The sequence below is a fragment of the Polypterus senegalus genome, chromosome 3 (assembly GCF_016835505.1).
Source record: "Polypterus senegalus isolate Bchr_013 chromosome 3, ASM1683550v1, whole genome shotgun sequence".
Lineage (NCBI taxonomy): Eukaryota > Metazoa > Chordata > Cladistia > Polypteriformes > Polypteridae > Polypterus > Polypterus senegalus.
This window is the reverse complement of record NC_053156.1, coordinates 56,821,341-56,847,094: the sequence shown is the minus strand read 5'-3', so window position 1 is coordinate 56,847,094 and position 25,754 is coordinate 56,821,341.

The following is a 25,754-nucleotide window of genomic DNA, read 5'->3' as shown; positions in this document are numbered from 1 at the left end:
TAAACTAACTAGTTAAAGACCACTCAGTTGAAGGAGTGACTCTGTCTTTAAATGGCACGCCAGAGATGTCTAATACTGTGCCTGGGGCCTGTTACCTAATTAGTCAAAGTCAAAGCGAACTTTATTGTCATCTCAACCATATACAAGTATACAGGTAGATGCGAAGGGTCCACAGTGTAACAACATGAAGTGCAAATAAAAAATTAAAATTAAATTAAAAATAGAATTAAAATTAAAATTTTAAATTTAAACACAAACAAGACAAGACATTGTGCAAAGACAAGATTGATGCAAAGTATGGTATTATGCAATCTAGATACATAAATATAGTCAATAAATATGTAATATAATAAATAATAGATATAGGTAATACAGAAATTGTCAGTGTATAATGATAGTTGTTTAAGACATGTGTAAACAATGATAGGTCAGAATGTCTCACAGCCGAAGGATATCAAAGAATGTCAAAGTGCAGTGTGTAAAATACTTAAAGATCAGTGAGATTTTCAGTTCTTATCTACACACATACTAGTCTTTGCAGGAAAGTGGCTTGCATGTATAAACATTCTGTTTTTAGAGGTGGTTGAGGCAGTGTGGAAGATCCCAGGGGGCAGCATGGTGATATGGAGTCTGACAGCTTGGGGGTAAAAACTATCCTGCAGCCTGGCAGATCTGGCTTTGATGCTGCAGTTTCTTCTCTTGGATAGCATAAGTGTGAAAAGTCCATGTGTGGGGTGTAAGGGGTCCTGCACAATGCTGCAGGCCTTGTGAACACTGCGTTTGTAAAATATGTCCTATAGTGAAGGGAGAGGCACCCCAATAATGTTCTCAGCTGTCTTCACTATCCTTTGCAGGCACTTGCGGTCGGTTATGTTGCAGTTGCCATACCAGACAGTGATGCAGCTGGTCAGAACACTCTCAATGGTGCCACTGTAGAACATGGTGAGGATGGAAGGGGGAAGACTTGCTCACTTCAGCCGCCTCAGGAAGTATAGTCTCTGCTGGGCTTTTTTGATTAGCGATGAAGTGTTGTATCCTCGTAAGTTCCTCAGTTATGTGCACACCGAGGAACTTGGTACTCCTAACATTCTCCACATCTAAACCGTTGATGCTGAGTGGGATGTGGGCAGGATCAGATTTTATGAAGTCCACAATTATCTCTTTTGTCTTGTCGAAATTAAGAGATAGATTGTTGTTTTCACACCACGCGGACAGCCGTTCCACCTCAACTTTGTATGCTGTTCCATCATTCCTGCTTATCAGTCCCAGCACCGTCATATCAGCCGCAAACTTGATGATGTGGTTGGTGTTGTGCGTGGCCGTGCACCATCAGAAACAATTAATAACATAATTACTCAGAAATAGAACATAAATTTGGCAAACACAAAATAAAAGAAGGTAATTGTAATGAATTATTTTATTTTGCTTTTATAAATTTTTTTACATATTTGTATTTTGTTGTTATGATGATTGCATCATCTCCAATCATCTCATCTGGATGGTTTTCTTTACCACCAGTTTATGGTGTGTATTTATGGCTGTGGCCATGTAGTTTATGATAATAATGTGCATTGATGGTCGTTTGGGTGTGACTTATCAAATCACACGAGTGTACTTTGTGATATCAACATGTCATCTTAAATTGAAACTACATCAAAAGCAAGACATGCCCTAAAAGAAAAAACCTAAAACAAACAAATCCCATAGATCCCCAAACCAATAAAGAGTACCTTTAGTGGAATTAAGTATTTAGTAAATGATTGAGTAATACATGGCAGCAACAGGAGATTTAATGAACAGTCAGCATGGATTCAAAAGAGGGAGGTCATGCTTTACCGATATGTGCAATTTTACGAGGAAGCAATAAAAGGATACAATAAGAGTGGTGCATATAATTATATCTGGACAATTTGTTGGTTTAAACAGTGGTATAAAGAACAAAAGGAAGTTGATCGAGTAACACCGAGTGTCAGAGAAACTGGAAAGATCAAGCACACAAAGCCGCACAGTACCCGAAATAAAAAAGAAGTTGTCAAATATCAAAGTCGGCGTGAAAAGGCGAGTCGTAGCCCACCATCTGAGTGTCATATGAAAGCTTTTTAGGGTACAGAGAAAAAAATAGGCACACGGTGGGGAAAAAAGCACGAAATGTCAACTTTAATTTTGAAATTTCCACTTTAATCACGTAGTTTATTTTGTCATTAAAGTAGAACATCATAAACTTCATCTTAAAATAGTTTAATTTACTAGTTTCTCAAATCCCATCATAACTAAAGTAGCACGTTAAATGCTTTGTTTTGTATTTGATCTTCTATGTGCTCTATGTGTGTGAATCAGTATGTGCTTCTTAAACAGGCTTTCTCTTCCTCAGACAAGACACAAAATCCATTACATTTATGATATTACAGCTGTCTGAATAATTTAAATACTGAAATGTATACTTGATATCATTCTCATGATGATAGGAGTTAAAGCATGTTTTTAAACATGGGAACACGGTGGCGAAGTGATTGTTCATACCTCACGCAATATGCTTGCTGCGCCATGCGCAACCTTCGATGAAATAATTTATTGCAGCAGTACTGTCTCTTTCAAACATACTAACCTCCAATTCATGTCCTTACTTTTCTTTCTCCAAATACCCAATCGCAATACAATCTGCTCTGTAACAGACTTTAAGCCATCTGTAAGCTTAGAACACAGATTCTTCAAAACTTTTAAGGAACATTGAAATATCTTCATAGTACGTGTTTAATTATTCTATTTATCTGTCCTTCCAGTGTTGCACCAGCCACAGCAAGAATACACTGCAAGGAAGGAACAATCCGTGAATGGAGCGCCAGCTCCTCGCTAGCTCTGCGGCATCGTGTCCTCACATGTTTAATTATTAACAATATAGATTATTTAAATTAAGTTAAAGTTTATCTGTATAATATAATAAACATATTTTGCTGCATTTCATCTTAAAAATGATATCGTCATCATTTGTAAATACGTGCTTTATAAAGTGGCGCTGGTTGTGCAATATTATAACTGTAGTGCAAGTTTACAGTGGGGTGATTGTACTTATAAGTACAAACAGTTCTACAAGGAGCAATTGATTGAGTGCATTTAAAGTTCTTGGGATGAAACTGTTTCTGAACCGCAAGGTCCGTACAGGAAAGGCTTTGAAATGTTTTGCTGTGGCTGAGTGTGCTTGATGCCGTATACTGATAATTCTCTTTCCGATCAGCTGCTGCTGTGAGTCCCCACCGTTTATACATGAGGGCCCTGCACAGAATTCACACTAAAACATGGCATACAGACAAAAACAGAAATGTGTTATGTTCTTCCGCTACATAAAAACCAGTCAGCGTGAAATATACAAATGTGCATGATCACACGCCAAAATGACTCTTTCCAGAATTACATCTCTTTGAATATGCAAATCAATATAAATAGCCCCTTAAGTTCAGCATTCTGTGAAAAGACAATGGCAAAAGCACAGGGAAAATAGAGCAATTTCAGCAAATACCAAGTGGAGGCAAGGAAAAATGTACTATTTGATGGTTTAAGAAGTGGTATAAAGGAAGTTGATCAAGTGAGCAAATATCAAAGTCGCAGTGAACAGGTGAGTCGTAGCCCACCATCTGAGTGTCATACAGAAGCGTTTTAGGATACAGTAAACAGAAAAAAAAGGGACACAGTAAAAGGTTGAAAAAAAAGTTCAAATGTCAACTTCAATCTCAAAACTTCCACTTTAATCACATTGTCATTAAAGCAGAACTTCATAAACTTCATCTTAAAATTGTTTAATTTACTAGTTTCTCAAATCCCATCAAAACTAAAATAGAATGTTAAATGCTTCGTATTCTACAGTATATGTTCTATGTGTGTGAATCACTATGTGTTCTTAAACAGGCTTTCTCTTATGCTGACTGGACACAAAATACATTACATTCATGATATTACAGCTCTCTGAACAATTTAAATACTAAGATGTATACTTGACATCATTTTCATGATGAAATTAATTAAAACATGTATTAAACATGGGGGCACAGTGGCGTAGTGGTAGTGATGAGCCCGTCCAGAGATTGTTCCTGTCTCCCACAAAATGCTTGCTGCACCGGGCGCGACCCTCAATGAAATAATTTATTGCAGCAGTACTGCCCCTTTCAAATGTGCCAACCCCCAATTCCTGTCCTTCCCATCGTCCACAATAAGCTCTGTAATAAATGTCAAGTCAACTGTAAGCTTAGAATGCAGATTTTTCAAACCTTTTAAGGAATATTGAAATATCTTCGTAGTACCTGTTTAATTACTCCATCCATCTATACATCCAGGGTCACGCCAGTCCTAGCAAGCACACAACACGAGACAGGAACAATCCCTGGATGGGGCACCAGTTTATTGCTACCATTGCACCAACACGCCCTCACATAATTAATTATTAACAATATACATTATTTAAATTATGTTAACAATTTAATTGTATAATGTAATATACAGTACATACTTTACTGCATTTCGTCTTAAAAATGATATCAAGAGCTCAAAGAAGATAATGCTTGGAAATTTAAATCAACTTATAAGCTATTTGTCATCAATTGTAAATACGTGCTTTCTTCTATTGAATTGAATTCCTTTATTGTTATTGTATAGTATAATGAGATTCAATATGCCAATCTTCCCTAGACTTATTTTCCTATAAAATAATAAAATAACAGTAATAATAATGATAAAAAACAATGAAAAATATACAATATGAAAACATAAGTACAATATAAATGTATATAAAGTGCAGATGGTGAAATTAATTCATAAAGTGGCTCAGGTTGTACAATATTACAACTATAGTGTAACTTTACAGTGAGGTAATTGTTCTTATAAGTACAAACAATTCTACCAGGAGCACTTGATGGAATGATTGAGTCTGTTTATAGCTCATGGGATGAAACTGTTTCTGAACCGCGAGGTACCTTCAGGAAAGGCTCTGCGTCTGCCATATGGGAGTAGTTCACATAGACTGTGCACATGGCTGAGGCAGCGTGTGCTAGAAGCTGTATCCCGATAATTCTCTCCACTCTTGACACAATCTGCGGTAGAGCTTTACAGTCAGCTGCTGTAGAGCTGTGAATCCACACTCAGATACAGTGGGTTAAAATAATCTGAGTGGTGCACTGAGAATAACAACACTAATGAAGCTATGTTATTTGGAATAGTTTGGCCATTCCATGGACCATTATATTGTAACAGGTTGATTACAATCAGATGCCTTAAACTAATAAACGATATGTTGTTTATTTCAGTGTATACGATAAAGCCATGTCAGGGATGTGGATCTAAAAAAGAAAGGGAAACCACACAGGAACAGTAGCACTGCTTTGACGCTGGGTGCTGCTTATTTGCAAAACCGACCTGAAAACTTGCTTACGCAATTGATTGAGCTGGCATGAAAATGTGTGTGGCTTTACACCAAATTTAGATTTTATACATTGTGAAATGAACGTGGAAACAGGCGTACACAAAATTTTTGTGCGTACGCACCGTTTATACATGAGGCCCCTGGTCATTACTTTCAACCTGATTGCATCTTGGTATTAACTTAATGTAACTTACATTTTGATTAATCATGGAAAAGTGTAATTTGCTACCATTTTACTTCTTTAAACAATACATTGTCTCTCATCACATGACCTCACTGCCAAACCTGTTACATCATGATTGTTATATGATGAATTCATGTCAGTCTTCATTACCTCTCAGTGGATAAACACTGTCTCGTTTTGTGTAGCATACTTAGCTTATTTTTCTAGTAGATCTTAGTTACAAGTTTGTTTATTGCTTTTTGACTCTAGTTTTTGTCCACAACCTCTAATTAAAATCCAAGGCTTTTTATTCTTGGTTGAATGGTTATTGTTTTTACCTTATATGTTACTGACTTCCAACACCATTTCCTGGTAATCATTTTCTCACAATAATCCTTGAATTCACAAGTATCTCTTAACAAACTGCTGATTTACATCACCAAGGACATTTGATTCTGATCCCAGTCAATATTTACATTGTAAACAGTTGAAGGACCCACCAAGCCCCCAAGCAACAGACATACAAGATCCAACACAACTCCAGGTTAAAAAATAAGGATTTGTAATCCAACCAGCAGCAATAATACAATAATTTCAGTCTAAACAAACACAAAGTCAATGCCTTCTCTTGTCTCCTTCAGTGAGTTTTTCCTGCTGCATCCCAACTCTGACACCCCGAGGTAAGTTTGTGGACTCCTTTTAACCTGGACCCAGAAGTACTTCCGGTGGCACATTGTGAGATGTTGGAATCATTTCCGGGTCATATGGAAACCAGCCAGGACCTCCCCAACCAGCACCCTCTAGTGTCACCCACGGACCCCTACAGGATTGCACTTTCAGACTTCAATTCCCATGCAGCCCTACTGGTGTCCAAACTGGGACTATTGATGAGAAACACTGCCAACTATTAATGTGGGGAATGCTCGTGGTTGATTAGTTCTCTCTTCCTTCCCACATCCCAGCCAGGTAGTGTCTGTAATCAGGCCATCCTTCCATTATGGTTTCCCAGATTGGGCAAGAAATCCTCCTCCATACTGGCTGGGATAGCCATCCTTCTTCCTGGACACTTACAATATTTAGTTTGTATGTGTTCTTTATGTTCATGTGGGTTTTCTGTGGTTACAGACCCCAATGATTTGAATCCTAGCTGATTTGGTAAATCCAAATTGGGCTAGTTTGATTGATTTTGAGCTCCAAACTATGGCTAGTTCCTACCTTGAGCCCTGGATATGTTCAGGCTTATCTACATCCCTGATTTGGATTAAGTTGTGTCAGAGAATGGATGTAAGCATTGTGGTGTTTGAAGGAAGTACAAAGAATAAATACTGATAGCAAGAAATAAAACACCTTATAAGAAACTTGTAAGAACTGTGGCACTAAATGAGCCAATAAATCTTTTAACAAATAAGAAATTGTTCAGGATATGATTTGGCAACATAAACATGGCAAAAAAGTTAAAGGCCTCCAAAAGACCCACCAAATAGACTAGGATCTTTACTAAAATTCCTAGAAATAAGCCTCACTCCAGGCAACCTGACCCTCAAACTCAATAGATAGGTTTCAAGGCCTGTAAAAGTCCAAATGTGACTCAGGCCTTTAGAGCTCTAAAAACAAATTTTAAATGTCCTTCAAAAATACCCTTCAAGGGACAGGAACACAATAAAATCTCTGGCTTAACAGACAAGACAGATGAAGAACCTTTATGAATGGAAGATTCATTTAAAAAAAATTTAAAAATGAAATAAATTTAGGTCAAAATAATATTCAACAAATAATAGCCAAAAATATGAATAATAACAAAATATACTAAATCATATATAACAAAACATAAAAATGACATATAAAATAAAAATGTAAATGAGCCAGTGATGATTCACCCAGCTAAACTGTAACATGTTGTTAGGGCTTTGAAGTGAAAAATGATTTCTACTCCTGGCTTTGGGGTTGTTTCTAGTGTAACATTAATACTGAGTACCATGATGACATGCAGTGAATACACTTGACTTGAGCATTCATAGTTTTCATACTCTTTCTCTGTACGTTTAGCATTCATTTGCTCAGAGGTTGATGCGCTTGCTGCTTCCTGAACAGTTCTTCTTTTCTCCACTCTAGCGGCCCGCTTCTTCTCTTCTTTCGTCTGCATCTTCTGATTAAGTCTATGTTTGAGTTGCAATTTCTTAGTAAGTTTTCCTTAATTTTTCACTTAAGCTGGCACTTAAGTCTTCAACCTGCTTCAAGAATGATTTAAGATATGAAGAGGTAGGGGAAGTGACGATGAAGGTGGTAGGAATGAGAACGGCACTCATACGCATGCACTGCACAGTATATTTCATCCAGATTCTTCTTAAAGTCTGTCAAGATTTCTATTTGAACTTCATGTCTCAGCAGTTCGTTTCAGAGTTTGTTCTTTGCGTAAAGAAGTGCTTTCTAATTTCAGTCCAATCTCAATTTTAAATAGAAATAGTAAATTTATTTTAAAATAGACAGTTTTAAAAATTAGCCAATGCTTTTCTGATGGAAGCCTGTAAAATTTTAAATATATGTGCAACATAATTTAATCAAGAGTATTTGTATTGTATACTCAATACCAAAGTCAAAATGAACTTTTCTGACAAATTTCCTTAAAGAATAAGTGTGCTGACTTTCAAAGTAATCAGTCCGTCGAGAGCTGAGTTGTTTAAGGTGGTTAGACAGACAGATGGACATGATGATGACAATGGGTGCTTCATATTTTTTATGCAAACACACCTAAAAAGAAATTACTTGAGTCTGGCTGGCATAATACTCTAGTGGATAGTGTTTCTGCTTTATGGGTCAAGCATCCTGACTCCTGAAACATCCTGGTGTGGGTGTGTGTATGAATGGGTCCTGCTAAGGATTGGCACCCTGTTTGAGGTTATTTACTGCTTTGTGCCCCTTGCTGCCAGAACAGGTTCCGCTTACCTTCAGAGAAGGGATGAGAATGAGAAATAATCTGAATTTACATAGGAGTAAATTAATTTAAGAAATGACAGACTGCTCAGCAGAACGGTGCAGAAGGTGCAGCAGAATCTGTTAGGAGTTAATAAAATATTGGGACTAGCAGAGGAACCAAGAGAAGAAAAAGTAGGTCTTTACTTGAGGTATCTGACAGAAACTCACAAGAAGATAAGGAGATAAGCATTCATTTATCTTGTAGAATAAAGGCAACATCTTATACAGACGAGGACACCTTTAAAAGCTATCCTGTCATGTATCCTGATAGCTGTAATTTAGATCTTTGTGTTATTAACAGAGACCTTCCAGGCAGATTAGTTATTGTAAGGTAATAACAATGAAATCACCTACAAAATAAGCCTAAATAACTCTTAGGATTATTACTAAACTGCTTATCAAAATCAGGATATAATAGACATAAAAGTGAAAGAGCTGAATTGCAATTAAACATGTAATTTACTGAATAATTTCAAATGGGGTATTAGATCTTAACTTTCTTTGTGTTTTGAAGTACTTAAATCTTTCTAAAGATTATATGGATTAGAGACTCTTTGTGCAGATATGTCAAGTTTGTAATGTGAATATGAAATACAAGCTAGAGCTTACTTCATTCATTCTACTGCACGTGTTCAGAAGATACAAAATTCTCAGCCAACATTTCCTGTTTTACAAGGTTGCTATTCACTGTGCAGGCAATTATCTTTAAGTATTAACTGTCAGTTTTACATAATCCTGAAGAGACTGGTCCAAGCAGCATTTTCTCAATCATTGTGCAGCCATAAGAAGTGGGTATTACACTTTGTTGTTGTTGTTTAAATGTAATTTCTGTATATATACTATCTTTGTATCTTATTTCATTACTTGATTGTATTAAACAGTAGTTATTTTTAAAATTGTAATTGTAGTAATTATTGTAATTCATGAATTTTGCACTTCATCATGTTGAATAAATCATGTCAATACTTTCAAGCCTGTTTAGTGAGACTTTTCAGACTGTTATAAGTATTAAGTAGTAGTATATCAATTGTAATCAGTTATATTAGTTTCATTGCAGGTTACTCTTTATATTATTGTCCTATATTAGTACATTGTTATTCTTGGTTACTATTTGCATTATTAGTTACTGTTACATGCTTTCTTTTGTTTCTGTTTCCTTAGAGGAAACCACACATACACATACGAATATCCCAAATCTTCATACATTCATCCTGTATCTCAAAAACCTGATAATAATCATAATCTTACATGTCTATATAACCAGCATCTTGAATAAAATAGAATGTCTGGATTTATGAGTGGCTTAAGAAAATCACAGCACATCTCACCAGTTTTAGTGTCATTACATTGGTTACCCTTGTCCTTTAGAACTGACTTTAAATACTACTAATGGTTTACAAAGCCTTAAATAATCACGCCCTGTCTTATATTTTGGAATGTTTATCCTCTTAAACTCCAAATGATAACCTCAGATCTTCAAATGAAGGACTGCTTATAATTCCAAGAGCCAACCTGGAAAGAACTGATGAGATGGCTTTTTGTTTTTATGCTCCTAAAATTTGGAACAATCTACCAATAGAAACTTATCAAGTTAATACTGTAGAACAATTTAAAACACTGTTAAAAACCCATTATTTCAAAATGTCCTTTTCATTCTCACATTTTATTTATATCCCTATTACACTATATGGGCATTGAATTATCATTTTCATCTGGGTTGTGCAATTCCTTACTAATCTTTACTATTCTCTCCTGCCTTTTCTGGTTCTTCTGTGGTGGCGGTCTGCGCCACAACCACTGATCAAGGTACCATGCTGCCCCCTGTGTTTATGGATTGAATGGCAAGTGTCCCAGATGTCCACATGACCATCATAATCAATTTCTTCCATGTGAAGTTTGAAAACCATGAGGACTGATTTAGAACATCTATGTTAGGTAGAATGCCCATTGAGGTTGGGCTGTCTTTTGACCTTGGAACTCCTGCAGATTTTGTTTTTTTTTTTTTTCTCCAGCCAAACTGGAGTTTTTTGTTTTTGTTCTTTCTGTTCTTCTGGGCATTCAACTTCACCTTTCTCTTTGCTACATACTGTATATTATTATTGCCTAATCTTGTTTGTTTATGTTTTATATTAACTTCCTTTTATTTGATTTTATAAGGCACTTTGAGCTACATTGTTTGTATAAAAATGTGCTATATAAATAAATGTTGTTACTTAGAATTGTATTTTCAAGAAATTTATAATGTACTTTGGCCGAATGCAGGAATGACAGAATGAAGAAGAACATTTGGGGGGGCATCCTGTTTACTAAATAACTAAATAAACAAACAGAAAATGCTCCTTAGGCATGCTTACCCTTGTCACTGAACTTCAAAGAACAAAGTAGAGCTCACTATGTAATCGTGGATTAGTGTCAGTTTTGCTTGGGAACTATGTGCAGTGGTCTCTGTTGCCCAAATGACACCTTGTTCCGGGAAGCATGAGTTCTTATGGCTGTGGTATCGGAAGGGGCGGAATCAAATGCCCTCACTGGGTGGTTTCTTGCTGCTGCAGGGAGAGAAGAAGAAGACAGTGTTAGTGATAGTGTCCTCTCTAGTCCCAGCTGGTTATTACATACTTCAACAGAGCCCGTAAGGAAAGCAACTGACATGCATGTATGACAACACATCTTTGCTTCCTAAACTGTTCTTGTCGGACAACATGTGGCAACTGTAGATTCATTAAATAACTGCAGCTAAGTTTTCACTGAGTTTGGAAGTTTAGAATTAATTATCCTATACCTCTACAACATCTCAAATATGTCACCTACATCAAAAGTACAGCACACCTGTAACAACCTATTTCACTGCATCGTTATTACAATGTAATTTATAACAATATTTTACAACTTCATTCAATTTAATATGCACATAATCACAATTTTGTGTTCTGTTAGGACAAATGACTATCAAAAAACAGGAATTCACCAGGCATGGGTTACTATTGCTGAACACACAATGGCTCACACTGTGCTAATTTAGAGTCATCAGTTAATCCAGAATGTTCATTATTCGTATTTGGGAGAGGAAAAAATAAGAATTCAATTCAGGAACAGGAAAAAAATTGTAAAATTTAAACAGACCATAGTTCATGAAAGAAGTGAACATATCTGTAAGGCAGCAACACTAACCACAGCATTACCCCACAAGTAAATAAATGTTTTTAATACAATCATTACAGTAATTAATTTAATTAAAATTAGAAAGAAATGTGTCACAATAATAATGAGCAAAGTGTGTAATCCCTTGTCACACACGTGCAAGTTGGAGGCAGGCAAAGAGCCTAAAGGTGAGTGTAATATCGCGAGGCAAAGGGTCATCACGTGATACTTAATCTCTTTTTACCTACAGAAAATTCGAAGAAAAATAAGAAGTCTCCCTTCCGGGTTCAAAATGGCCGCCACGGTGTCACTTCCGGTTACATTAATCCATTATTCCTGTCCACTCCTGATGACGTTGGTTCCGTTTTTTCCCCGCCTCCAATCGTCACTTCCTGCCAACCATTTCCTGTCCCATAATTCGCCCTGTTATATTTTGCCTGCAGTTCATTGTACATTTTGCGCATATGAATCAACCTCTTTTTCATTATACTGGGACGATCCCCAAACCTTTTTCTGTGTGTAGAAATATTTCTTTGTGGAAGCATCTTATCACACCCTTACATTAAATTTCCTTTTTAACTAAAAGAATAGAAAAGAACAAACCATCATTAGTCAACTGATTTCAATTAATCCATTCTGTTTAACTGTTTAAATCTACTGAGAGTTTATTTTCCCAAATTGTTTTTCAAGAATTCTCTCCTTATAAGCTTCATTCTTACCTTGCAATTGGTTTGGACTTTCTCTGACTCAGAGCCTGTTTATATCCATCATCTGTGCATTTTTGAACCTACTTAATTTAATAATAGGGCTTTAAGGAGCTGGAGCTTAGCTGGGCAGGTTCAGGCATAAGATCAAAACAAGCCCAGAATGAGGCATCAAAGCCGCTCTTGTAGATACAACACCTGTTCTGATTCTCACTTGGCCCTCCTACTGTACATGTATGGGATGTGTGATGAGAGAAGCCATGCAGATTCTGCACAATCTGTGACCAAACCAGGTTACAAACCACCAGAAGGCACCATCATGGGCAATGCTCCTATCCCTGAATCTCAGAATAATGCTTGAGAAAAATGATGGCAAAACTGAGCTGAAAACTCCATAAAAGCTCTATCTGACTCTGTAGATCGCTACAAGCTACTTGTAAATCTTGATCTATACTTGACCCATCAACCTGACAGTGAGCCATGTGGTGACAGTGGCAGCAAACTCATAATTTTCTAAAGCAGCCCCATAAACAATAAATGCATACATTGTGACAGATAGGAGGCGCTATCGCTCCCTTGAACCCTTGTCCAAGATGCCAGACACCAGATAAAAGTCCAAAAGTAGACTTTATTAAGAATGCACAGTGCACAAAGCACCCTCCTCTCCACAATACTCATTAAATACACAATACAAATACTCAATAAACTCTCCACCACTCCCAGACGCATTGACACCCTTCCACCCAGCTGAGCTCGCCGTCTGGGAGCTCCCAGAGTCCTTTTATATTCCCTGCCCCGGAAGTGGTCCAATCCCCAGTCCATGTAACTCCTATCACTTCCGGGTCAGATTAAAAGTCCTTTTCTTCACCCCGGAAGCACGTCATTCCCCTCGTTCATGTGACTCGGACGTACTCGGGCGTATGGCAAATAAACATTGTTCCTCCCTGCAGCGTCTTCTAGTGGACCCAAATGGTATCCAGCAGGGCTGTGCATAAAGACTCCAATGTCCATGATGCCCTGTTGGTCTTCAGGTTACCTCCATACTGCAGGGAGGGGTCCATCTGGCAGCTTGGGGGTATTGGCCGGGATGAACGGCTGGCCATACACCACAACATTTCATTTTGGTCCCTGAAATAAACTGACTAGCTGAATATAACCATCTATAAGGTTACTGTGTCCACGGCAAAGTATGCAAAGAATGCAACATCACCATCTGTTCAACACGTCATCGGAAACAATTTCAAATGAGAAGCTGACTACAGATAAATGTTCAATAAGCCGTTAAGGAATGTAACGTGTCATTAATCATCTTTTAGATGGTGGTGAACAATGGAGAATGATATTTGCCAAGTTTTGACACTAATTATAATGTAAGCTTATTTCAAAATGTCTATATTTTGGCTTTGACTAAAATCATTCTTTACTAATACATTCAAAGCACAGAGTTACAGTCATGTTGTTGTTTTAATCATTACACTTTATATTGTCTGTGTCTCCCATGCTGCTCAGGTTGGAGTATTAATATTATTATTATTGTTATTATTATTGCTGTTGTTTTATGTAAAATGAAACACTACAACTTCAATTTTTAAGCAAAGACTTTAAAACAAACTTATCATTAAACTAAACGCTGTAGCACAAATAATCAAGCATTCACACTGTTTTGCTTATTGAACAGCACTTCAACTTCACTTTAACTTAATCCTGATACTCTGTATGTTCAATTCATCATAATAACTATTCATGGTGGCTCTAAAATCCGTACTGACCCCTACTCTCTCTTCTGTTTCTTTTTCTGGTTCGCCTGCGCCACCACCACCTATTCAAAGCATCATGATGCTCCAACAATTATGGATGGGTCAAAAGCCAGAAGTCTACGTGACCATCATCATCATCAAGTCCTTCCGTTAGAACCCTAAATCCAAAGAGAACTGTTTCATTTATGTTTGGTAGAATGCCCAGAGGGGACTGGGCAGTCTAATGGTCTGGAATCCCTACAGATTTTATTTTTTTCTCCAGCCGTCTGGAGTTTTTTTTTTTTTTTTCTGTCCACCCTGGCCATTGGACCTTACTCTTATTCTATGTTAATTAATGTTGACTTATTTTGTTTTCTTACTGTGTCTTTTATTTTTCTATTCTTCATTATGTAAAGCACTTTGAGCTACTTTTTGTATGAAAATGTGCAATATAAATAAATGTTGTTGTTGTTGTCCACAAAGGAGTCAAACTTTATAATGCTTTTTAATTTAGTTTTTTAGTAATGATTACAATAGCCCTCTGCTTCAATACTAGAGACCAGTCCCTGCACTGAGGATATAAATGTGGTCAATGGTAGGGGACTGATTTTAGTAATATTACATCATTACCTACATTGTTACCCACTTTCCATCCAGTCAGTTTATAAACACCATCAAACAATTTAACCAGAGGAAAAATGTATTTCATCCATAGGTATTTTTCAAGGTAAAATAATTGTAAGAAATCTTCCATGTGAGGGAAACTATTTCAGTATAATTTTTAAAAATGACATATTTTCTAAGGTACTGCAAAGAAGACACTTGTAACTTTTGAATTTGCTATGCCCAGTCTTACATGTTTTCATTACTTTGCTATCATTTTATTATATCAATTTCCAAATTAAAGGTTATTATGACTGAAATTAAGCAGAAAAGTAAATAATTATTATGTTAGCAGTTGTGTTAGCAATTTTGTTTTATACAATACTATACTTCACATATTTTTCTTCTCTGAATGCTTGCTTGTAATTCAAATACAGACACTTTGAAATTAAATATATATTTTTTCAAAGCTTTTACTAACAAGTGACAATTTTCCCTATCATCTCTATCATGGAACTACTGTATATAAGAAAGGATAGAGTGGGCTTTTTTTCCCTTAGGAGACAGTAGTATAAGCCAGGAACATTCTGTCAAACTGTCACTCAAAATGATTAATGACCTTAAGTACCACCCCTTATGACACAATACCAGAAGTCCCGCCCTTATGACGCAAGACCGAAAGTCCCTGCCCCGCCCCCTGGTGGCAGATTGGTGGATACCCTGTCCCTCTGCCTTGAACCCGCCCCGGCACCTGATTGGTTAAACAAACTGTCAAGAGCTGTTTGATGGATGTCTGTCCCCTCCTTGAAACCCGCCCCCCTCTTATTTGAAATTGGAAAAAATCAAATACTCAGAGGATCCGTACAGAGTTTTTTCAATACATGGCAGAATCTAAGCAGTAATATTTTAAAATAAGCTCATAAAGCACAGAGAATTTATTAATTTAGGTATGTTTACAAGCCTTAAATTTCACGCTGTTTGGCTTGCTCTCTCTCAGGGGTGGGGATCGATTTGTCCTTAACTCAATTTTTCTTTTTGTAAAAACTTGATTGATTTGTATGGATTGCAATAAAATTAATGGAGGAAAGGAAAAGAAAGAGGCAGAAACCCGCCCCTGCACCTGATTGGTTAAACAAACTGTCAAGGTCCGTTTGATGAATGTCTGCCCCCTCCTTGCAGCCCCAGTCAGCTTTCAGCCAACAGCTCAGCACGCTTGTATAGCTCACAAAATAGCAGAGCTAATTACTCTTTCTGATTAAACTAATTATCAAATATTCAGGTAATTCTTAATTAAACACTAAAGCATTAGTGAACAAAAATACATGTTCAGTAGCCAAGTAAAATGACCAGGTGCTTTAACGTGAAAATAAAGCATCTTTAGAAAATAAAGCATCTAAAAGCATTTTTTAATCGCTGACCGTTTTGAGCATCCATCATCCCCCATAGCTTCTCACTTCAGCTATGCAATTTAGAGCCTCACACAGAGCTGTAATCTCCAAACTACCCCCACGACGCTGAGGAATTCTTTGAAGTCCTTTGAAGCACCCGTTGGTCATTTTTCATCTCTTTTAAGGGAGTGTAAGGCTAGGCAGCTCGAGGTCTGGCACCAACAAAATTCGGCTCTAAATAGAGAAAGGACGGCTGTTTTAAAATTACTGGAGATGCAGAGATTACCTTCTGAGCAGACAATTTACACGGCTAGGTGATTGTGCATGCTGGGTTACTCTTTTTGTAAGGATAATATAATGAAGTTATTTTTAAAAGTAACACCACAATGCTCAAGAGAGACTGATTCCATGTGTGTTTTAGGATTTGCTGTGGTCAGTGATAAATTTTAAACTTTTGCTTAGCTCATTTCTATAACCTAGGAGCGTTTTGACAAAGGAAAACTCTGTAAATACACTTGTGCATTTAAACGGAGATTTATGAGAAAGCACAGGAGGCTATAGTGAGGTGTGCTTGTTTAACTAGTGGCAGGGTTTAAAAGCGCAGGCAGGTTGTGCATTAGGTCTGACATAATAAAAGTATTCTGAACTACTTACAGAAGGGCCACAACAGCTCAGCACGCTTGTATAGCTCACAAAATAGCAGAGCTAATTACTCTTTCTGCTTAAACTAATGATCAAATATTCGGGTAATTCTTAATTAAACACTAAAGCATTAGTGAACAAAAATACATTTTCAGTAGCCAAGTAAAATGGCCAGTTGCTTTAACATGAAAATAAAGCATCTGTAGAAAATAAAGCATCTAAAAGCATCTTTGTAAAGGTCCGATTTTAAAACTTTATAAGAAAATTTTTTTTTTCCAAAAGAGTTCTGCCCATTTTTTCAACAGTTTTACTTGACTGATCTTTGGAATCATCAGGGCCTTTCTGATCACATCCACCCCAAACTTAGTATATAATTTAATTTCTGTACTCATTTTAAATGATAATAGCCAGTATAAAGTCCCTAACTGGAGACATCAGATATCTTCTATCATATATCTTTTCTTGCCAGCCCAAGTAAGTCAGATTCTGCTTACAACACAAATGTACGATTATTTTTTCTCAAATGGCCAAATCTTTGGCCTGCTAATCATGAAAAAATAAAAAAATCTGATTTTGTTCTCATTATGGATTATTTGCATATTTTATTAAACCTACTAAACTTTTATCAGCGTTTATCTATCTCTATATTTATTTTTCTAGTATCAGAATGTAGTTTAAGTTAATTTATTTTTGGTTCGATAGATGTATTTTTCATATTTTCGATTCTTGTTTTCTTTTTTTCACATCTTCAAGCCCCCTTTTTGTTACTTCGCGCCAACTAGCAGGGTCAGCCCACAGTTTGACAACCACTGTTGTAGGGTTTTATTTGTAAAACACTCTGTGGCATTTCAAGCTAAATTAGATTCCCTTGGTTATTCAGCCATCCATCGGTGTTCCATTTTTGTTATAAATTGTATTTAGTCTCTCTTTATTTACTAAACATTTTATATGTTGAATAGAAAACAGTTATCTTGTTCAGGCTTTAATTTAAAACAGCATTTTCATCAACATTTTATCAACACTGGTACTCAGGGGGCTTTGTATAATACAAAGTTTTAGAAATTCTGTTAATGCTTGGTAATAGCTTTCCATTTTACATCAGTTATGAACCCCTGAAAATGAGAATGGTTATAGCAGGTTATAGGAGCCTATACACTACAGGGCTGATGATGATTAGGCTTATTTTGGACACTCTAGGCCAATCAGGATGGAAAATGTTTTAGTGAATAGTTATATCATATCTATACTAATAAAAGGCAAAGCCCTCACTGACTGACTCACTCACTGACTCATCACTAATTCTCCAACTTCCCGTGTAGGTAGAAGGCTGAAATTTGGCAGGCTTATTCCTTACAGCTTACTTACAAAAGTTAGGCAGGTTTCATTTCGAAATTCTACGCCAAACGGTCATTATTGGGACCTACTTACGTACCTATATACAGCCATAGCCTGCAGCTCGGTCGCCGTGTGAGGCAGAGTTGCGTCCCTCATCGTCACGCCTCCCACGTAATTGAGTGCCTGCCCATATAAGGCTGTCCGTCAGCAGCAATCCAATAGACACGCTGCCGCAAAATGGTGAAGGACTGTGCTTATGCAAACAAAGATGAGATGGTCAGGGATAGAATAGTGTTTGGCACAAACTCAGCAAAAGTGCGAGAGAAACTTTTAAGTGCCGGGTCCGAGCTAACATTAAATAAAGTAGTGGACATCGCGAGATCGCACGAGATAGCACAAGCACAGCTGAGAACCTTCGATGCATGTACTCCGAGCGGCTCACGTGAACTTACTTTGCAGGACTGGGAAAGGTAAACCCGTGCATGCAGTGTGTGATGTCTCAGATAAAGAGGAAGACGAGCTGCTTATTGGTACAGTAGGAAAGGAACAACCCTCTGACGCTGAACAAGCCTTTGTAGTGTGGACTTGACCCGGACACAGACAGGCGGACATGTTGTTCTTCAACCACCACATGTTTATTATACAAATATTTACAATATTTTGGTCACTCAGACCCAGTTCAAATAAGTGCACACACCCCAATAGTCAGTCCTGGCCTCACAATGCCTTTCTTTGGGCCGCCTCCACACCTCTTTCGTGCCTTGTCCTGCTTCCACCCGACTCCAGCCTTGAATGAAAGGAGATGGCCCCTTTTATATACTCCTGGACGAGCTCCAGGTGGTTCCCGGCATTCCCCTCTTGGCCACGCCCCAGCGTGGCGGAAGTGCCGGCTGTTCTCCTGGCAGCACTCCGGGTGTCCTCCTAAATCTTCCCCCCAGCACTTCCTGGTGTGGCAGAACTGCTGAGGTCACAAGTCCCCAAGGCATTGGGGCGCCTCCTGGAGGTGACCACGGGCCCCTACAGGGTGGGGCTTCCATGCCCTGAATCCGTGGCCCCAAATCAACCAGGAAGGCGGCCCCCACGTGATCCCAGATGGGCACACGCCCACTTCCGGTCCTCCAAGGCATCCCGGCCGGGTCGTCGCCCCTGGCATCCGCGACAGTAGACATATCAATAGGAAAGCAGGGTGTAAAGCTTAAGTTTAAATTATGTTCATTGACACGCTGCCGCTAAATATTCGCAGGCAAATCCCCAATTTAATACTGGGAATGCCTGTTAAACATCTTAGATTCACGAGTACCGATTTGGGTAGTGATTACTTCGATGAATGAAACCTGTTATCTTTACAACGGTTGACAACGAAGATGAGATGGTCAGGGATGGACTAGACAAACACGTAATGTAACTTGAACACAACACATCCTCCAAATACGAACTTGATTGAAAGAAATAATGATAATCAAATCCTTGATGACAGCAACACTCATAACAGTGACAAAACAATTACATTGACAATCATGTTACGTTATTACGTGATGCGAAGCGTGGGTATTTTGCTAATCTATTATATGTGTTAGCACAAGGATTAAAATTTTACTAAAACTGTGAGGTTTTATTCTTTCTTTTAGGTAGTCCAGGGTGCATAGGACAGCTATCATTGAAAACTGCTTTTCCCCTCTTTTTGTGAAAAAGCACCCTTTGTTTTAGTAGCATTCAGGGTGAAGGGGATGTAAATTTAAACTGTGATTCCAAGAGTCAACAAGTGTCTGCAGACTTCTTGAATACGAGTCAAAGGACCAGGGTTTGTGCAGGGATCATAGTCAGGGGCAGAGTTAAGCTAGACATTATTATTCCAAAATGAAACATTGACTCGCTCATATCACAAAGATCAGACAGTAAAAAACAAAAATTTACAAATACTAAGTCACAGAGGAGATTCAAAAACATATTAAGACCGAATCAACAAGGGATCACCCCAAGCTCACCGCACACTACAACAGAACCTACGTGTTCAGCAATATATTATCAGCTAAACAGTCATCTATGTAGGCAGTTCCACGGGATTGCAAAGAGTTGGGGAAAACATTATTTAACATCTACTAGTATGAGGCTAATTAACATTAGCTGGTTATTGTTATGAACCTTATCTGGCACTAAACGTGAGGCTTGTGTTCCTCCTGATTCAGGAAGAACATTAAATATTGGAGTTTAGAATATGAACTAGACTGGTAGTCTTGATGGTTAGGACATTTGTGCCAAAATAATTAAATAAATAAAGTTAATTATGAAGTAAATAACCAGATGAAACAGTGGAGTTATAAAGGAGTTATTACAATTTTCAATGACAGCTGTCCTATGTCACCCTGGACTACCTAAAAGAAAGACATATAAAGCCATCATCTTGTCAATTGTGTAATGCATTTTTTGAACAGATTTGATGCATGGAAGTGATTACTCGTACTGTGCTCAGTCAGTTCACGTGAGCTGCTCTCGTGTGATGTTGCAATGTCCATGGCTTTATTTAATGTTAGCTAAGACCTGGTACTTAAAAGTTTCTGGCTGCACTCCGGTTGTAATATGACGAAGCTGCGCAAGCCTACTCTTGAGAATGCAACGTATAGTTGTCCAGGAGAAAAGGTGTTACTTTTAAAAATAACTTCATTATATTATCCTTACAAAAAGAGTAACCCAACATGCACGATCACCTGGCCGTGTAAATTGTCTGCTCAGAAGGTAATCTCTGCATCTCCAGTAATTTTAAAACAGCCGTCCTTTCTCTATTTAGAGCCGAATTTTGTTGGTGCCAGACCTCAAGCTGCCTAGCCTTACACTCCCTTAAAAGAGATGAAAAATGACCTCCGGGTGCTTCAAAGGACTTCAAAGAATTCCTCAGCGTCGTGGGGGTAGTTTGGAGATTACAGCTCTGTGTGAGGCTCTAAATTGCATAGCTGAAGTGAGAAGCTATGGGGGATGATGGATGCTCGAAACGGTCAGCGATTCAAAAATGCTTTTAGATGCTTTATTTTCTAAAGATGCTTTATTTTCATGTTAAAGCACCTGGTCATTTTACTTGGCTACTGAACATGTATTTTTGTTCACTAATGCTTTAGTGTTTAATTAAGAATTACCTGAATATTTGATAATTAGTTTAAGCAGAAAGAGTAATTAGCTCTGCTATTTTGTGAGCTATACAAGCGTGGTGAGCTGTTGGCTGAAAGCTGACTGGGGCTGCAAGGAGGGGGCAGACATCCATCAAACGGACCTTGACAGTTTGTTTAACCAATCAGGTGCAGGGGCGGGTTTCTCCCTCTTTTTCTTTTCCTTTCCTCCATTAATTTTATTGCAATCCATACAAATCAATCAAGTTTTTACAAAAAGAAAAATTGAGTTAAGGACAAATCGATCCCCACCCCTGAGGGAGAGCAAGCCAAACAGCGTGAAATTTAATGCTTGTAAAAATATCCATATATAAATTCACTGTGCTTTATGAGCTTATTTTAAAAAATTACTGCTTAGATTCTGCCATGTATTGAAAAAACTCTGTACGGATCCTCTAACTGAGTATTTGATTTTTTCCAATTTCAAATAAGGGGGGGGCGAGTTTCAAGGAGGGGACAGACATCCATCAAATGGCTCTTGACAGTTTGTTTAACCAATCAGGTGCAGGGGCGGGTTTCAAGGAGGGGGCAGACATAGCAGGTCTCGGTGTGTCTGATTTCTCTCTCTCGATGTGCCTATTGCTGCAGCAAGCTGACAAAAGAATCTGTCTGTGAGATGGAAAAAAGCCTGGAGCTGCAAGTCATAAAGCAAAGATTAGATAGATATTTTAATTTCGTGTTAATATTAAAATCATAGCTAGAACCGAAGAAGATGCTTCACTTTTTATACAGCACTTTCAGAAGGGCTTTCAGAAGTGGCAGGGAAGTTCGGGGGACTGGGAAGTGTGGGGAGGCCGGCCGTCAGGTGCTGCCTCACCGGGGCCAAGGCAGTCCTTTTAGGCCAGCAGGGTACGGATAGGAACGTGCTCGGACTTGTCAGGACATGCCCTAGACATGTCTGGATTTGTCGAGGTAAAGGCCGTAACATGCCTGGGCTTGTTTTTTGGGAGAGGGTGGCTGGGAAGTTGGGGGTGGGCGGTGGTGAGTTCAAGAAGGGGACAGACATCCATCAAATGGCTTTTGACAGTTTGTTTAACCAATCAGGTGCAGAGGCGGGTTCAAGGAGGGGGGCAGACATCCATCAAAGTACTCTTGACAGTTTGTTTAACCAATCAGGAGGGGTTAGACATCCATCAAATGGCTCTTGACAGTTTCCTTAACCAATCAGGTGCAGGTGGTGGGTTCAAGTCAGAGTCTGGGTGGGGACAGGGTGTCCTTCACCAATCTGCCACCCCGGGGGTCTGGGTCGTCCGGCCTTGTGTCATAAGGGCGGGACTTCTGGCGTTGTATAAGGGGTGGTACTTCCGGTATGAGGTCATAAGGGGAGGGGGCTTGAGGTCATTAATCATTTTGATTGACAGTTTAACAGAATGTGCCTGGCTTATACTACTGGAGACTGCATTCTTTTAATGTGGGCAGTGACATCTTTCTGTAGCTCTGTGGTGGCCAGTGTGATTTTCTATGGTTTGATGAGTTTGTAACATTACTTCAAGGGAGGCCCACTGAATCAACAAGGTAATTAAAAGGGTAGGCTTAGTTATGGAACATGTTCTGTACCACCTCAAGGTCGTAGCAAAGGAGAGAATTAAAACCAAACTATGTACTATTATGAACAATGCTACGCATCCTCTCTCTGACACATTAACACTGGGGACTTTCAGTCAATGAATTATTCAGCAGAAGTGTGTCAAGAAATGCTACGGGGCTCCTTTATACTAACAGCAATACGTCTGAATAATGCGACTATAACAGATAAGTCACAAGTGTTTTTCTTTCTAATTTTCTTGCTTTACAGTTACTCTGTTGTGTATTTAGACCAAAGTCTGTGTGTGTTTGTGTATATATTTATTTCACTTACTTATCTATCGATTTATTTATTTATTCAAAAAGCTGCTGTAAACAGGAAATTCCCCCTTGGGGACAAATAATGTTCTATCTTATCTTGATTCTTTTTATTGCTTTATGTGACTGTAAAATATCAGGCAATTAATTCCAACAAGATTCCTGTGTGAAGTAAGAATAAGTAGTATCTTGTATTATTTAAAATACTAGTAAAATACCCGCGCTTCGCAGCGGAGAAGTAGTGTGTTAATGAAGTAATGAAAAAGAAAAGGAAACATTCTGAAAATAACGTAGCATGATTGTCAATGTAATTGTTTTGTCACTGTTATGAGTGATGAGTGTTGCTGTCATATATATATATATATATATATATATACACACACACACACATATAAACATAAATATATACATATCCATACATATATACATATACACATATACACATTGCCCTAAACATTGCCACTTCATCAAATTTGGGTAAAGTATTTTGTATTTCAGAGACTACCGACCCATAATGCTGTTTTAAAAGGTCAGCAATCTCCATAAGTCAGTCCTACCCTTTAATTTTTGATGTTAACTCCTCATTAGGAGATGAAGGTTTGATGTAACTAACCGACTTATCCCCATATTTTTGCATGCCTTTAGGTGGTGTTGCCTGGTTAAAGATGTTTTGGTGGTGAATTGCTTGCAGCAATTTAAAATAAATTTTATGTGTCGGCAGTGCAGACATCCTCCAAGTCAAGATGCAATAGTCCTACAAAATATAAAACGTTAAAAGAGATGAGAAATCCAACCCCCACACAAGGCCAAGACCCAAGAAGACAACTCAGCTCTAAGTATTCCACCCAATAAAAAGAAGAAAAATGAAAATATGAACTCACCCACTACGAGCAAAGATAGATCTACAGGCCCTTTGAAGGATAGCAGAAGCACAGAATCTAAAGGTAAGTTTTTCTTAAGGTAAGTATTTCTCGAAATTAATAACCCAATGTGAAATAAAGTATAGAATTGTCCATATATAATGATGTGTGTCTCTAACAAAAAACTAAAGTGTATGCACTTATAAAATGTGAAATGGATGTGATTTGAAAAAACAGATAAAAAAACTCTTTTAATAAAATCTATTTTTTAAAAAAAAGTTAGAAAAAAGAAAAAAGAAGTAAAAAGAAAAAAGTGCACTGTTGAAAAATTTTTTTTTTTTTTTAAATATTCACCAAAAGAAAAAAATACTCACTGTTACAGGATCCTGTATAAAAAAAAGTAGTAGTTATCAGAAAAACAGTTAAAATAAATTTTTAATTCCATACAACTAAAAAGAACTAATTGGTACAATTTAAAAAACAGGTTGTTCTAGCAAAAACCTTTGAACCTATCTTTTCTGGTCTGAGTACAGGATAGTTTTTGAGATTGAGGCCTGCCTTTAAGTTTTGAAAGTTGGCAATCATAACATAGTTTAGGTAAGAGCCATTTTCCTAGTTCTATAAGATTGATGAATATTTTACTAGATGATAATGTATAAAATATGGGAGGTTCCTATAACCCCCGTGAATAGAATTGTGTTGGTATTTTCCTGCCATTTCTAACAGCTTTGACTAAAACAATAATCTTCAGTTATTGACAGCTTTGCCTTGAGTAAGGAATGGAAGGCATATGGTTTTAAATCATACCTGGGCACATGTCTATGTGCCAATCGGCTTACGGGCCTTTTGAGTGTGTGAAGTATATATGTAAGAAAATAGCACTTAAAGCATACAGAAGAAGAAGCTAAGAATTTTTAAGTATATAGTAATTTAAGAATCTTTAAGTAGAGAACAAAAAGTAAAGAACCTTTAAATACAGAAATAACTAAAGTTTCTCAAGAAAAGCTAAGTTTAAGACAAGATACATTTTCCCTTTTTTTTTGCCTTTTATTCTACGTGTGTAACTATTTTTTCTTTTATTCTTGTGTGGATTATTTGCTTTTAACTTTCACTAAATATTTTCAAAACAAACTTTTGGACTGTGAGATTTCTTTAGACATGCGTTTTACCCGTGCTTGACCATACCTTATTTTAGCAGCTACAGTTTAGGTAATTCCGAGCAATGTTATCTTCACATTTTATAGATGCTTGCATCTTTCACCTATACACAGACTGCAAATAAGCAAAATAGAACAAAATTATGATTTGGGAAATAGGGAATAATTGGATATGAATTGTAGTCAGAATAATGAAGACGTTCTTTGAAGGAACTGAATACCCATCTGTGGTTACAGTAACCATAAGAGTTTAATGTATTTAAAACAGAAACAACATTGTATGTTGAAGCAATGCTATTGTGTTCTTTAGCACATTTAACTTTGTTATTTCATATACAGGAGGGGCCATAATTCAAACGCAAATGTCCTGCCTAGGCTACTGGAAGAATTAGAAACAGCTCTTGAGACAAAATATATCTGACCTGAGGAATAATATTTTGCAGAATTTATTTCTTTTTTTATTATAATTTTATTGATTTTATTGTAATCATTCCATACAGATAGATCCATTTTTACAAAAAATATGATTGAAAACAAATCAACCTACCCCCACCCCTGGGAAAGAGAGCATGGCCAATGGAGTAAAACTTAAAGCTGGTCAAAATGCATAAATTGATGAGTTTAATAGGCGGATAAAAAAAAAGGAGT